Source organism: Chanos chanos, chromosome 4 (genome assembly GCF_902362185.1).
Source record: "Chanos chanos chromosome 4, fChaCha1.1, whole genome shotgun sequence".
NCBI classification, from domain to species: Eukaryota; Metazoa; Chordata; class Actinopteri; order Gonorynchiformes; family Chanidae; genus Chanos; species Chanos chanos.
In genome coordinates this window covers 23,402,565-23,415,064 of record NC_044498.1, presented here as the reverse complement: position 1 = coordinate 23,415,064, position 12,500 = coordinate 23,402,565, and positions in this window count along the sequence as shown.

Below are 12,500 nucleotides of genomic sequence, written 5' to 3'. Positions count from 1 at the left end.
GTGTGCACGTAAGTATGTGTGTGTGTGTGTGTGTGTGTGTTTGCGGTAATGACCATCATCATTGCTCGTTCTTTTACGCCCTTGTCTTTCTTTGGCATACATCCTTCTTTATCAAAACAACGGGCCAGTTATCTGCCAAACATGTACAAACAAACACGCTACACAAACTTAAGGGTGTGTTTCAGAGGCTCCAAAAACAATGTTTTGAATCATGCACCGCATCCTCTGTTAACAGCAGACGGGACGTTCTGAAGTTACGAGCTTTATCTCTCTTCACACTGGTTTTAATACATTCTGTAGCTCTCAAATGTCCAAAATAGAAAAAAATCCCTGACCCTTTACACTTTCCTAGCATAACCTTACCAAATATTCCATAAATACCATTTTTCTGTTCGGCTAATTATGTTCTCATAGATTATTTCAGAAATTAAACATAATTTCCATTGTCAAAAACCACAAACATTTTCAAGCCGACGGCATTTGTGTGAAAGCTGAGAAGTTTGAAATCATTATTGTAGAAAAACATTAAGGCAGACACAATGAAGGCCAATCTATACACTTACTAAAGCGCTGTGGGAACTTTAAATTTTTAAGTTAAAAAAAAAGCTTTCAAATAACTTCTGACTTATTGCTGCACCCTTACACTCTCCCTAAAAATACCACAGCCTCTAGCTGCCCATTCCCTGAACCTGAGCTTCCCCAGAAAACAAACCAGGTAGGGATAAATATAGAGTTAATGAACTAGAGGTTAGGCCTAATGAGACCCCTCTCTAACCAAGCACAGACGGCAAAACTTCATCCAATGGGCTTTGTAGTACAGGTAATTATAAACCAAAACACAAAATACCTCTAACCTTTCTTTACTAATCACAGAATGTGCCTGTTGACATCAAAACACATCAGCCCACACAGCAACCACTCAAAGTACACTGAATGAGACTGCATTGTTAGTTTTCTTAACCCTGTTTGACGTTATAGAAATGATATATTTGTTCATTTTAGTCTTACCTAGTGGTGGGCGGCGTCATATTCACCGTGCATTTTATTATTTTTTTTTTTTTTTCCCTGTTGTGTTTTGGTCATTCTATTGTAACAAGCTGCACTTGACAACATGCAACCTTCCTTTATAGAATTTGTAATTTGAATGAATAAATAAATAATATTCTTTTAGTCTCCTCATATTATCTAGGAGAATTGACTTATATACACACTTTGTCAACTAAAACCACTAAATCTTCCTGTGAATTCCCAGAGGAGGGTTCTTACTGAGTTTATCACTTTCACTGAGTTTTTACTTTAATTCATGTTGGCACATATTCCTCTGCATACGGAGTGACTCAGGGGAAAACATAGATTTGGTGTAAGTTGCTAAGAGTGTTTTTTGTGCCGAGAGGATTAGACAATAGCAAGCAAAAGTGGTTGCCGTATTGCGAGGTATTGACACAGGAGAAATTGCAGAACAAAGTGCCTCCGTGTGAAAGGAGACAGAGAGAGAGAGAGAGAGAGAGAGAGAGAGAGAGAGAGAGAAAGATTATCTTAAACATCACGCCAAAGCGGCTTAACACAGCACCTGTGCCTGAGCAATATCACTGACGGCATTGTTAAATAAGTGTTATTCCTTTTAAATAGTACACATTAGGTCTCTGACAAAGGACAAACAAGTCTGTGTTCCTAAAGGGGTGGAAGAAAAAGAAAAGATTTCTCCTTCGTAACATTTTGTTTGGATGTCTGAATAGAGCCTCTTCATGCTGCCATACATATCTACAGTCTACAGAGTTCTACAGTAAAGGTAACAATGGCTGTGTGAAGAGGGTATGGCTTCACCCTGAATTAGCGTAAGAAAAAAAAAAAAAAAAAAGGTCGCTCTGTGCTTGGCTCCATGCTTCAATATTGTCTTGATGTGAAAAGCATTTGATGGGATAAAGCTGCAGAGAATGACTGGGTTATTTCTATGTCACACACAATCACTTTCACTTACTTCACATCCAAACATCAAAAGGTACATATTTCGCATTTAGAAAAGTTACAATGCGCTAATAGAGTAACTGTCTGGACAGAAGAGAAAGAAAATTAAAAGGGGAGCCACAAAAATGTTTTGAAATTAAAGTTAATGAATAGAAAAGAGGAAAAAAGGAGAAAAAAAAAAAACAATGTAGTAACCCTAAGTGGATTTGCAATACAGGGTTTCAGCATATCTTTGATGTGTATTTTACAACATTCTATGGCTTTGGTTTAAATAAAAATAAATAAATAAATAAGATAAAAAAAACCCAAAAAACAAAGAAAGAGAAGGAAAAAAGGGAAACAAAGACATACTGTTAATGTGAATGATATGTGAGCGATTTCACTACACACACACACACATATAAACATATGTGTGTGTGTGTCCCTGTGTGTGTGTGTCTGAAAAGAAAAGATACGTATTCCCAGTACTGTAAAGACTAAGCGTACAGTGAAGGAAAAGAAACACTGATACACACACACACACTCACACACAAATATATATATATATATATATATATATATATATATATATAGTCAAAATGTAATGGATGCCACCGAAACTGTACTTGGTTATATTAATATACAGATGTGCCAGTGTTTCTTTTCCTGCTGGTATACAGGACCTCTCTCTTCACTGTGCACTTAGTCTTTTCAGTACTGGGAATACGTTTCCCTCCTTTTCTGAAGCACAGAAAGTTCCAGCAGACTGGCCATGAACATCAGTATTGCTTCAAAAGAAAACTACTCTACTCCATTCGAGTTAGAGCTGTTTGTGACAGTTGCTGTCTAAGATATTAAGATGATTTGTTGACCCAGGATTGGCGTAAGACACGAGATTTCAAAAGAACAGCGCTTTCTCCATTACATGACTATATTCACCTGCAGGTCACTTCATACTGAGAGATGACTGATAGCATTGCACTGAACAAGTCAACTCCATTCTGGCTCCATTCATAGTGGCATGAAAGGGCAGGACCCAAGACTGGTACTGTCATCAACACTGAAAGGCTCTGTCTGGTCTTGAAGGACCTCTGAGATGGTGAGATACAGGTGGTAGAATTTTTTTTTTTTTTTTTTTTTTTTAAGAAAAACTATGGCAACTTTGATTTCTATGCTTAATGGTCATTCACTGACCAAATGTACTGGCACGCAGTTGGAGATAATGGTAATCAGGCATTGAATATACCTAGACATTTTAGACAAGCTCTTCAGCTGAAAAAGTTCTTGTGAGTTTTTTGTTGCTTCCTTATAAAATGGCTGTAAGCATTAAAATGGAAACGACATCTAAGTCTTTATCTATAACAGATCTTCCCCTCAAGAGAAGTTGAACATTAATGGAAAGAAACTTTAAGAAGACAAAACAGGCAGTTTGTGTATTTACATGCACTGACATCTGGTCTTATCGTTTTGCTCATACCTCCTCATCACTGTCCTCTTTTACAAAATCTGTATCCAGACAAAAATGGGCCTTAGTCATGCTTATACCAGGAGGTGTTATTCAAAACTGATCGATGGAGAAAATGAGGTGAAGACTTACACACATTCACATATATTTCCCTGTGGTTGACAGTGTGAGATGCAGGGTCTATTAAATCCAGCCTGAACAACAACTAACACTGGTGACGTTTGCTCAAATAACTTGTCATATGTTAATGAACACGTAAATTAATATGGCCAGTGAACATACTGTCATTAGCCTGTTACTTAAATACAACTGTAGTCACACACTGACAATACGAACCTTTTATATAGACTATGTAGTCCTGGTGTAAAAGAAGTGTGTGGTGATGGTGTGTTTCTAGTCATTAAAACATGGCTTACTTAGCACTTTTGGAAACCATTGCTGATAAGGCAATTCTGCATAAGTACAGGTTTATGAGGCATGCTGACCTTTTTCTACATGGTGACAACAGGCTTTTAAACCACCTCCCAAATCCAAGAGCCCTTCTTCTTGACCTATGGCGTGAGCAGGGGCTGACCAGCTGTACCCACCCTGTCCTGCTTTAGGTTTTCCAGCAACGGGGACTTTACAGGATGATACAGAAGATCGTTCAGGAATATCCCAACCGTTTCTGAATTTGCATAATGCCTGACATTTCCAGCAGGATAACTCTTCTCCTTCAGAGACATATGTTGTTAAGCTGAGAGGGTTTCCAAGAATCACTGGCACCAGACAACAGCAGCATCAACGTACAATTTAATATTTTAACAAATATAATATTATATAACATAACATATATTTTTTCAATAATGAATGAATAACTATGTCAGAGTTAAGACTTCTCCAAAGGTCTTCCAGCCCAGACATAAAGTTTTACATGAGTATCAACCTCTCTAAACCCAACAAGACACATTTTCTAATTTAATAGGGAGTAAGAGGCCCTGGCCTAGCGAGTTTGCTAAAGGCTCATAATAAAAGCTTAATTCATCACAGCATCTTTTCAAAGAGGACAATTTACCTGTGGCACTGCCCTTAACTTACTCACCTTATGTCAACCATGTTTTGGCTAAAAGAAGGCTAAAGTGGTACAGAAGTAACAGCCTGAGTACCAACATTTAGTTTGTTTGTGTTTTTATTAATTTGTAACTGTTTGGGATTAAAGATAGCTGGGTAAATGTGCTGGTAACCACACAATTATTGGATATCCCCAAAGAAGCCTAAAATGACCTTGAACATACTCTCCAAGCAGACAAATGTCCAGAAATATCCATCTTCAAATGGGAATTAGTGTGTTAATATCTCAGCCATGCAAGTCCATTGAAATAAAATGTCTGTCCTTCAAAAAAAAAATGAATAATTAATTATGTCAGAGTTAATACTTCTCCATTCTCCAAAGGTCTTCCAGCCCAGAGATAAAGTTTTAAATAAGTATCAATCTTTCTAAACCCAGCGAGACACACTTCCAAACTTAATATAGAGCTCAGTTACAGGTTGGCACTGGTCAATCAACGATGGAAACCTGCCTCCAGGGCGGTTCTCTCCTTCTGTTTTTTCCCTTTTCTTCTTCTTCTTCTTCTCTTGTTCTTCTTCTTCTTCTTGTCCTTCTCCTTCTCTCTCTCTCTCTCTCTCTCTCTCTCTGTCTCTAAAATGGGAATGCCATGCCATGGTACATTCCAAGGGTTCTCAAACGCCTACTGTTACAAACAGGCACAACATATGCAAAGTCTCCTCACCTACCCCCACTCAACTCAACTAATTCCTAACAAGGTCTTTGGTGGTCAAGTCATACCACGAATGCAAATCCTAGAGGGAGCACTGATGCCAAAAAGCTCTCCCACACACAATGACCCTTTAGGGGAATCCTATTGCCCCAAGCATCATATAGACACCAATAAATAAAAATTAAAAAAAAAAAAAAAAGAAAGAAAGAAAAATGTAACAAAATGGCAAACTTTATTCTGTAGTCCAAATGTATTTGGGACAGTGAGGTAGTGAGGTAACCATTTGTTGGGCAGAGTAGTTGGGGAGTGCAGGTCGGGAGTTGCATTCCATAGGCCGCTGCCACAAAGAGATGCCCAGTGGCAAACTCAAGACTAACAACTCATTGAAATGTCAAGAATTCCCCCACTGACCGACTCTAAACGTGGCCCACAACTACAGCAAGACAGAACTGTGAAAAGTTCACTCCACTCAGAGAGCTCTTTGTGCTGCAAATTAAAGACTGAAGAAAAAAACAGAGGGGGAAAAGAATGTATCCTTTCTTTTGAGAGGAATACTCCGAACGTCTTCTGAGATGAATACTCTGAACTCAGTTGCTTCCTTTTCACATTGTCAGAAGCGTCTTCAGCATTCATTTAACGAAGTTGCTATGACAGCCAACGAAAGTCCTGGGAGCCAAACACTGCAATGCTCCTCTTAAAATGGACTTTATTGTTTCAGGGTAATGGTACGAATCTCAGTTATATGAACATCCTTTTGTGACCTGTTCTGGCATATGTAAGGTTTCAAAACAGGCTGGGAAGGCAAATCAAACACACACCAACGGTATCATTCCACATTTACAGCTGACGTCCTAATTGTTCAGTTTTTAAGCAATATCCTTGTTATTACCTTACTTCACTTACAAACTGGAGCATGTCTAATGTTATATCCATATAATGAAAACTCCACACTATCAGGCTCAATAAAATAGATGTCTAAAGAGGTGAAAGTAGGAGGTTTAGTGCTTTGACAGAGTAAAGTGTTCTGTCCTGTGAAGAGAGCCTGTAGTCTACATGGTGCGGTTTCCAGAAAGAAAATGAATCATTAATGTAGTCTAATACCTCTGAGTATTCTCCTGGTGTCGGTTCAGTAATTGTAGTTCATTGACCTTAGGACAAGTGTCACAAAAAGATTAAAGAACCGGAATAATCTTAGGAAATCGTTTCTTATGAATATTCGGAGTTTCCCTGTAATAGACAGAATGTTTGAACTTTGCATTATTTTATTTTTTTTCCTCTTCTTCTTCTTTCTCTCTCTCTGTTTGATTTCTATAAAATATCGCATCAAAATAAATTATTCATGTCAATTAGCTTCTTATCTTCTGAAGATACAAACTCATGTGATCCTTTTAACAACTATTTATTTCAGAGTGAAACCCAGTTTTCCCCAGAAGCCCAGTGCAGTAGCCTCAGGGTACATTTCTTAAATAAAAGCACCAGAACTTTGCATACCTTCCATTTGCATATTAAAGAACTGGAGCGGTGTGTTTTAGAGGGTCTGGGCATTGCAATCTAATCATTCCTCATGTCTGACTGGAATTCAAAACTCTTTGGGGTCCCCCATCAGTGGGAGAAGACAAGAGAGCTTTGGCAAATTAAGTGCGCATTTTCACGTTTATTATTCTCACGACTATTCATCTGCTCAGCTCACTTCTCTCCCAGCTATCTGTCTCAGAAGCTAGTTTTCATCTGCTTCTGATATCTCAATTGCCTCACTTCATGAAGAAGAAAAAAAGAAAAAGAAAAAAAACACAAACTACATGAAAGTTCAGGCTAACTTTTTTTTTTTTTTTTAACTTTCTTCTCTTTGCTGTCGTGATGAAGATATTGGCTAACTGCTGTGTGAACTTTAACAAAAGTTTCCGCTGAAGAAAATAATCAAAGGAAATGGAGAACTGTGCAACAGATACCTGTCAATAGATATAACCACTCACAGCCTCAGAGAGACATCCAATAGATATAACCACTCACAGCCTCAGAGAGACATCCAATAGATATAACCACTCACAGCCTCAGAGAGACATCCGCTTCTTCCCTGACACCACTGCTAACAGCAAAACATGTCTTCATCATTTCTTTTTTTGCTTGTCTGTTTTTTTGTTTTAGCTTTTTCACTTACCTTCGTATGACTATGATAGATGTAATACATTATAAACTGGACACCGTCTCTTCCAGGATGTGGAAAAGTTTTGATAAAGTTTTTGATTGCATGTGGCAGCTTGAAGACAAGGAAGTTATTATGACAACATCTCTTTCTGCTGAAATAAAATTTGGAGTCCCCTTAGCATGCACTGCAGTTGGCACTGTTAAAGCAACCACTAACAAAAATGACTGTAAATAAATAAACAAACAACTAACAAATAATTTTAAAAAAAATCGAGTCCAACGTGTCCAGCGCTGTTTCAAATGCTCAACTTAATCATACATGCCCATCCTTACAATATCTGGATCAGATTAAACAAGATGTCAACCTCTGGTCTGAACTCATATCTAGCTAATTAGCCAGAGGAGTGAAATCAAACTATGACAGTGTAATCAGCATCAGTTATCTCCATCCCAGCCTACTGCCTGTATGGCTGAGCTGGTTAGCTTGCTACCATGTTAGCCTCATACCCTAGCAGTGTTGCAACATGAATTATGTTCACTCCACTTCCTATATTGCTGATCAGAGATAAATATCAGTGATGTGGTGTCCAGATATGACTGTTTAAAGAGAAACAGGAGGGTTATGCCAATAACAGTGTGATCTTTATCTCGCTAAAGATACTAACTTCTTCTGTCCTTAGGGTTCAAAAATATCTTTATTGAATGGTCAGGAGAAGAGCCTAGTACCAAGAGAAAATGACTTTCGACATTTTGGAATGTTTGTTGTGGAATGTTGTTTGTTTGCATCTTTTCCTTTACTTTGATTTGACACATCCAGAAAAAAGAGAGGAATAAAGGAACACAGCATAGGTGCCTAGACAGTGGTCCCCTCATGTGTTTGCAGGGACATTGTTAGAGAAACTTGTGAAGCTCCTGAAGTAGAGCTGTCCTGATTGGCGCTTCCCTTTGGGCATGTCTACATGGCAGCCAAGGCAGTGAGTGGGTCTGGCTGAATCATTAATGTCTCTTACATGCCATGTCCAGTCACCTTCGACCTGACCCACTTCACTTGGTCCGGCTGAAACAGTGCTCTTCCTTTTGTTGTTCCTGATAGACTATGACACGGTAGAGGTCACCGACAACAGTGGAGAATCTTCCCACAGGGCTAATTAATCCTCCGGGACAGGTCAGACGAATCACACAAACGCAATCACTCTCACACATACGCGCGCACACACGCACACACACACACACATACACACACATGCATTCCTACACTCTCTCCCTGTCATATATATGCATAGACACACGCATACACACACGCACACACGCACAGTCACGATGACTTAAATTAACTTCAAAAGAAACACTCAGCAAACCTATTGCACCATCACAGCACAATCTCTCTCTCTCTCTTCTTCTCTCTCTCTCTCTCTCTCTCTCTCTCTCTGAAGATTAGGAAAAACAAGACCTTCAGAAAGTCCGTAACTCTTTTGCATCATCTGCTCATGAAACAGATAGACTGTTGAAGGAGATAAGCAACGGTCAATTGCAACAGTAAGGCAGTGTTGCGTTGTACCTGAGCCGCAAAGAACTACTGTCAGAATCAATAACTGTTAAACTACCAGCTGTAGCTAAACAGACACTCACGTGTACTCTGACTTACCAGTGTCTACAACTCTTTCTGAAGAGACTGTACAAATTCAATATTTTATACCGTGTTTCCAGCCGCTGGTGTCTGAATGACAACAGATGCATCGGCAATGCCATGTTTTCTTAGCTGTGTAAACGTATTCATTAAGCAGCCAGGACACTGGAGTACCATCCAGCTATAGATCCCTGTCTCCTCTTTTACTGGAATGCTGTAATCTCATGTTACCTAGGAGACGTTGGGGAGAGTTACTGTAAAAGACTGGCTTTGTAACATGTCTAAGCATATCACCCACGGCTGACTGGCTGCTCCCTGCTGATACCTCATGTCTCTCAAGGTGGGCCACCCGCCCACCCACTGCAACATTCCCTCTGCAGTGTGTGCACAGAACTCTGTCCCAAATCCCAGAATTCCTGCTTTTCTTACTTAGAACTTTTGGCCCGATGTGGTTTTGCTAGCTGTTTTTTTTTTTTTTCCGCCAGAGAGACTGCGCCATGTCTAATCTCTGGCGTGAGACATCTCAGGGGCTCACAAACTCTAAGTTTAATGAAGTAGCAGCAACTCCCACACACAGGTTTTTGAGACTTTCCTGAACAAATTTGAGGATGATTACAAGTGAGGAAGCCAAGGGAGGTCTAATTCCAGAGAAAAAGATACTTTATATTTTCTTTCCTCTTCTTTTTTTTTTTCTTTTTCTTCTTCCACTCCTTCTTCATGACAACTTTTTAATCATGGTGTTTGCTCTGAACCAAATTGTGGTTTTATTTCAAGGAGAAAAATAGCTGTCACCATTAAAATTGAAACCAACTTTTACCTCAGCGAAGATAAACATTTTTTTCTTTCCTTTTTTTTTTTTTTTTTGCTGTCCTACTTTGAAAGGACAACCCAGTCTTCCCTGTTACAGGCCAATCAAAACCAGAACTGGTGGCAGCTGTGGGACAAGCTCTCGTGTCCAAGCAAACTGTCCACAGCAAACCATGCTTGACAATCCTGACATGGAAAGAACAGTGAAAGCAAAGACAAGAAGACACAGCGGGAAAATGAACCATTCTATTACTAAGGAGTGCATAGTTTGGAAAACTAATGGCTGAACAGAGCTGTTCTGCACCCCCATCCTCCCACCCTGCCCCACACCCTCAAAAATGACATGCAAATTAAGTATGCATAAAATTAAACTAGTGAATAAGTAAGTAATGGAGCCTCAGAACCTTCAATTTGTGTGTGTGTGTGTGTGTGTGTGTGTGTGTGTGTGTGTGTGTGTGTGCGCGTGTGTGTGAAAGTGTTAACTCTTTCACAATGCCATTCTCCTGCTTTTACATCAGTAAAGTCGTGATTGAATAATTCTCTCGTCTGCCTCCTTCATCTCTCGTCGGAAGAGTGGGTGGAAACCGAAATTTCCACAGATTATGGTTTCAAAGCTGGCAGATGACTGGGAACTTTTTTTTTTATTCTTTCCTTTTCCTTTTTTAAAATAAGTCAGTCAAGTGTTCTTATACTTCACAAGAGTTGTTCTTTGTAACTAATTATTAAAAATAATGAGAGATCTCTAATTATCGACAGGCAAATGTATATGAGACTCCCTGAGTGAACAGTGCTGTCAAACACGTTAAATATGTGATAAGTGACAGAGCTCTATTCCCTTCAGGTAGGGAGAAATGGATAGAAAAGTGAGAGAGATAGAGAGCGAGAGAGAGAGAGACACAGAGAGTGAGGAAGTCTTAGCGAGGTAAACCCCTCATTAAGTAGGCTTTGAGTGACATGACTATTGTAGAGGACAGAGCAGGTCAGTGTTGCCTTGCATTGATGGCTAATGTAATTCTGTAAGTAGGCCCTGTTCAGGGCTCCAGGCCAAAGTCTGTCACTAATACTCTGCAGTCAGTAGACTGAGCCGTGGAGACACAGGCTTCCCCTCTCTGAGGCTCTATATGATATGACTATTGGTCTGATATGGTCACATGAACTGAGACAGGTGTAGTTTGGCCACATTGCTCTGTTGCTGTCTAGCAGAACGACAGAGGTTATTTTAGCTCTTTTTAATTTTTTTTTTCTTATCCTAATTCCTGTTGGCTGTATTTCTTATCCTTCAGCTATTCACATGTCTTGAAGCATTCCTACTTGTAACCTACCTGTGGTGTGAAACAGGTGAAAAATGAGACATAGTTGATCTTCCTTTTTTTTCAAATTATTATCATTATTAAAGTTATGAAATAAGACTGTAACATTTTATAGATCGACAGTGTAGAAGGTATAAAAAGGAACCCACATAAAATTGAGCAGCAAATGAAGGAATACTTGTAGACACCTACACCAAACAAGGAGATTTGCATGAGTTCACATTTCGGAATTAAGGAAAGGAGAAATCATTTCACCTCTGGAAAGAGTGATGAAAGAACTCAATTTACTTGCAAATTGTTTTTTTCCCCCTTTTTTTTCTATCAAGCCTGTTTGTTTAGTTTCTTCATTCTTTCTCGATATATTAAGACATAATTACAGCTAAGAGCATTAAGGACTGATCTTAAGTACAATTTGCAGTTCATGAACTGTTTTTAAAAATTACACTTAATATAATTAAGTCTTTAAGTCAGTAGGACTAATCCCCATAGGCTACAAGTAAATGCTTGCCTTAAGAAATTACATATAGAGACGAAAAAAAAAAGGGAAAAAAGCCACATATATTTCAGTTTCACTGAATGATGTGACCGCATTGAGCACTTGACTGTCCCTTTTGTGTGGTGTAATTATCTATTTCACGAGTGTGTAGAAATAATGGTAAATCCATTAAAAAGGAAAAAAAAACACAGTGTACACACCGTGTATAATCGTAGCATAAGCTAACTCGGTGAATGGACTTGCAATGAACTCCTAAAATCCAGGTTTGCAGGGTTAATTCTAGCGTCTGAGTTTTACTCATTCAACATATTTTGTGGTTTTCCAATGTTGCTCCATGGTGTTCTGATCATAAGAATTGAGAAGGAATTTTGGATTTATAGGACAAAACATAATTAACTTTCTCCTATTGAAATTCTTAAAGTCTTGCAGCATAGCGTTCCTTTTTCAAATAATGTGGGTCTCGATTTTTTTTTTCTTTTTTTTTTTCTTTTTTTTTTTTTTTTTTACAAAGAGTTGAGCTTTTGATGCAGTTAATTGCCAAAGGCGAAGCTTCACCTGTGGGGATTTGATGGGAGAGGAGTGTTAAAGGAAGAGCAGCATTATCGTTGGTATCAACATGGTTAAAGAAGTGTCGTTTTTGTCTTTCTGACCGTTTTAATCTGACCTGAGATGTCCGGTAGCGCAGGAGAGAGCGCAGACGGTCAGGAGAGATGAGGACTAATATGAGCAGATATGATTAGGGCTTCAGTGGCGTGCTGAGTGGTCAGTGTGAACTGCACTCCCCTGAACGTGTGTAATGAGTGATGTTCCCTGAACCCAGCTGAGACCTGATGCTTACCGACATGATCCGGCATCTTAATGAAGCCTCAGCCAACGCCACGCCACAAAACCCCACACATTCAAAATGTGTGTTTGAGCGAATCACAGATTCCTAAAAACGCTGCATCGC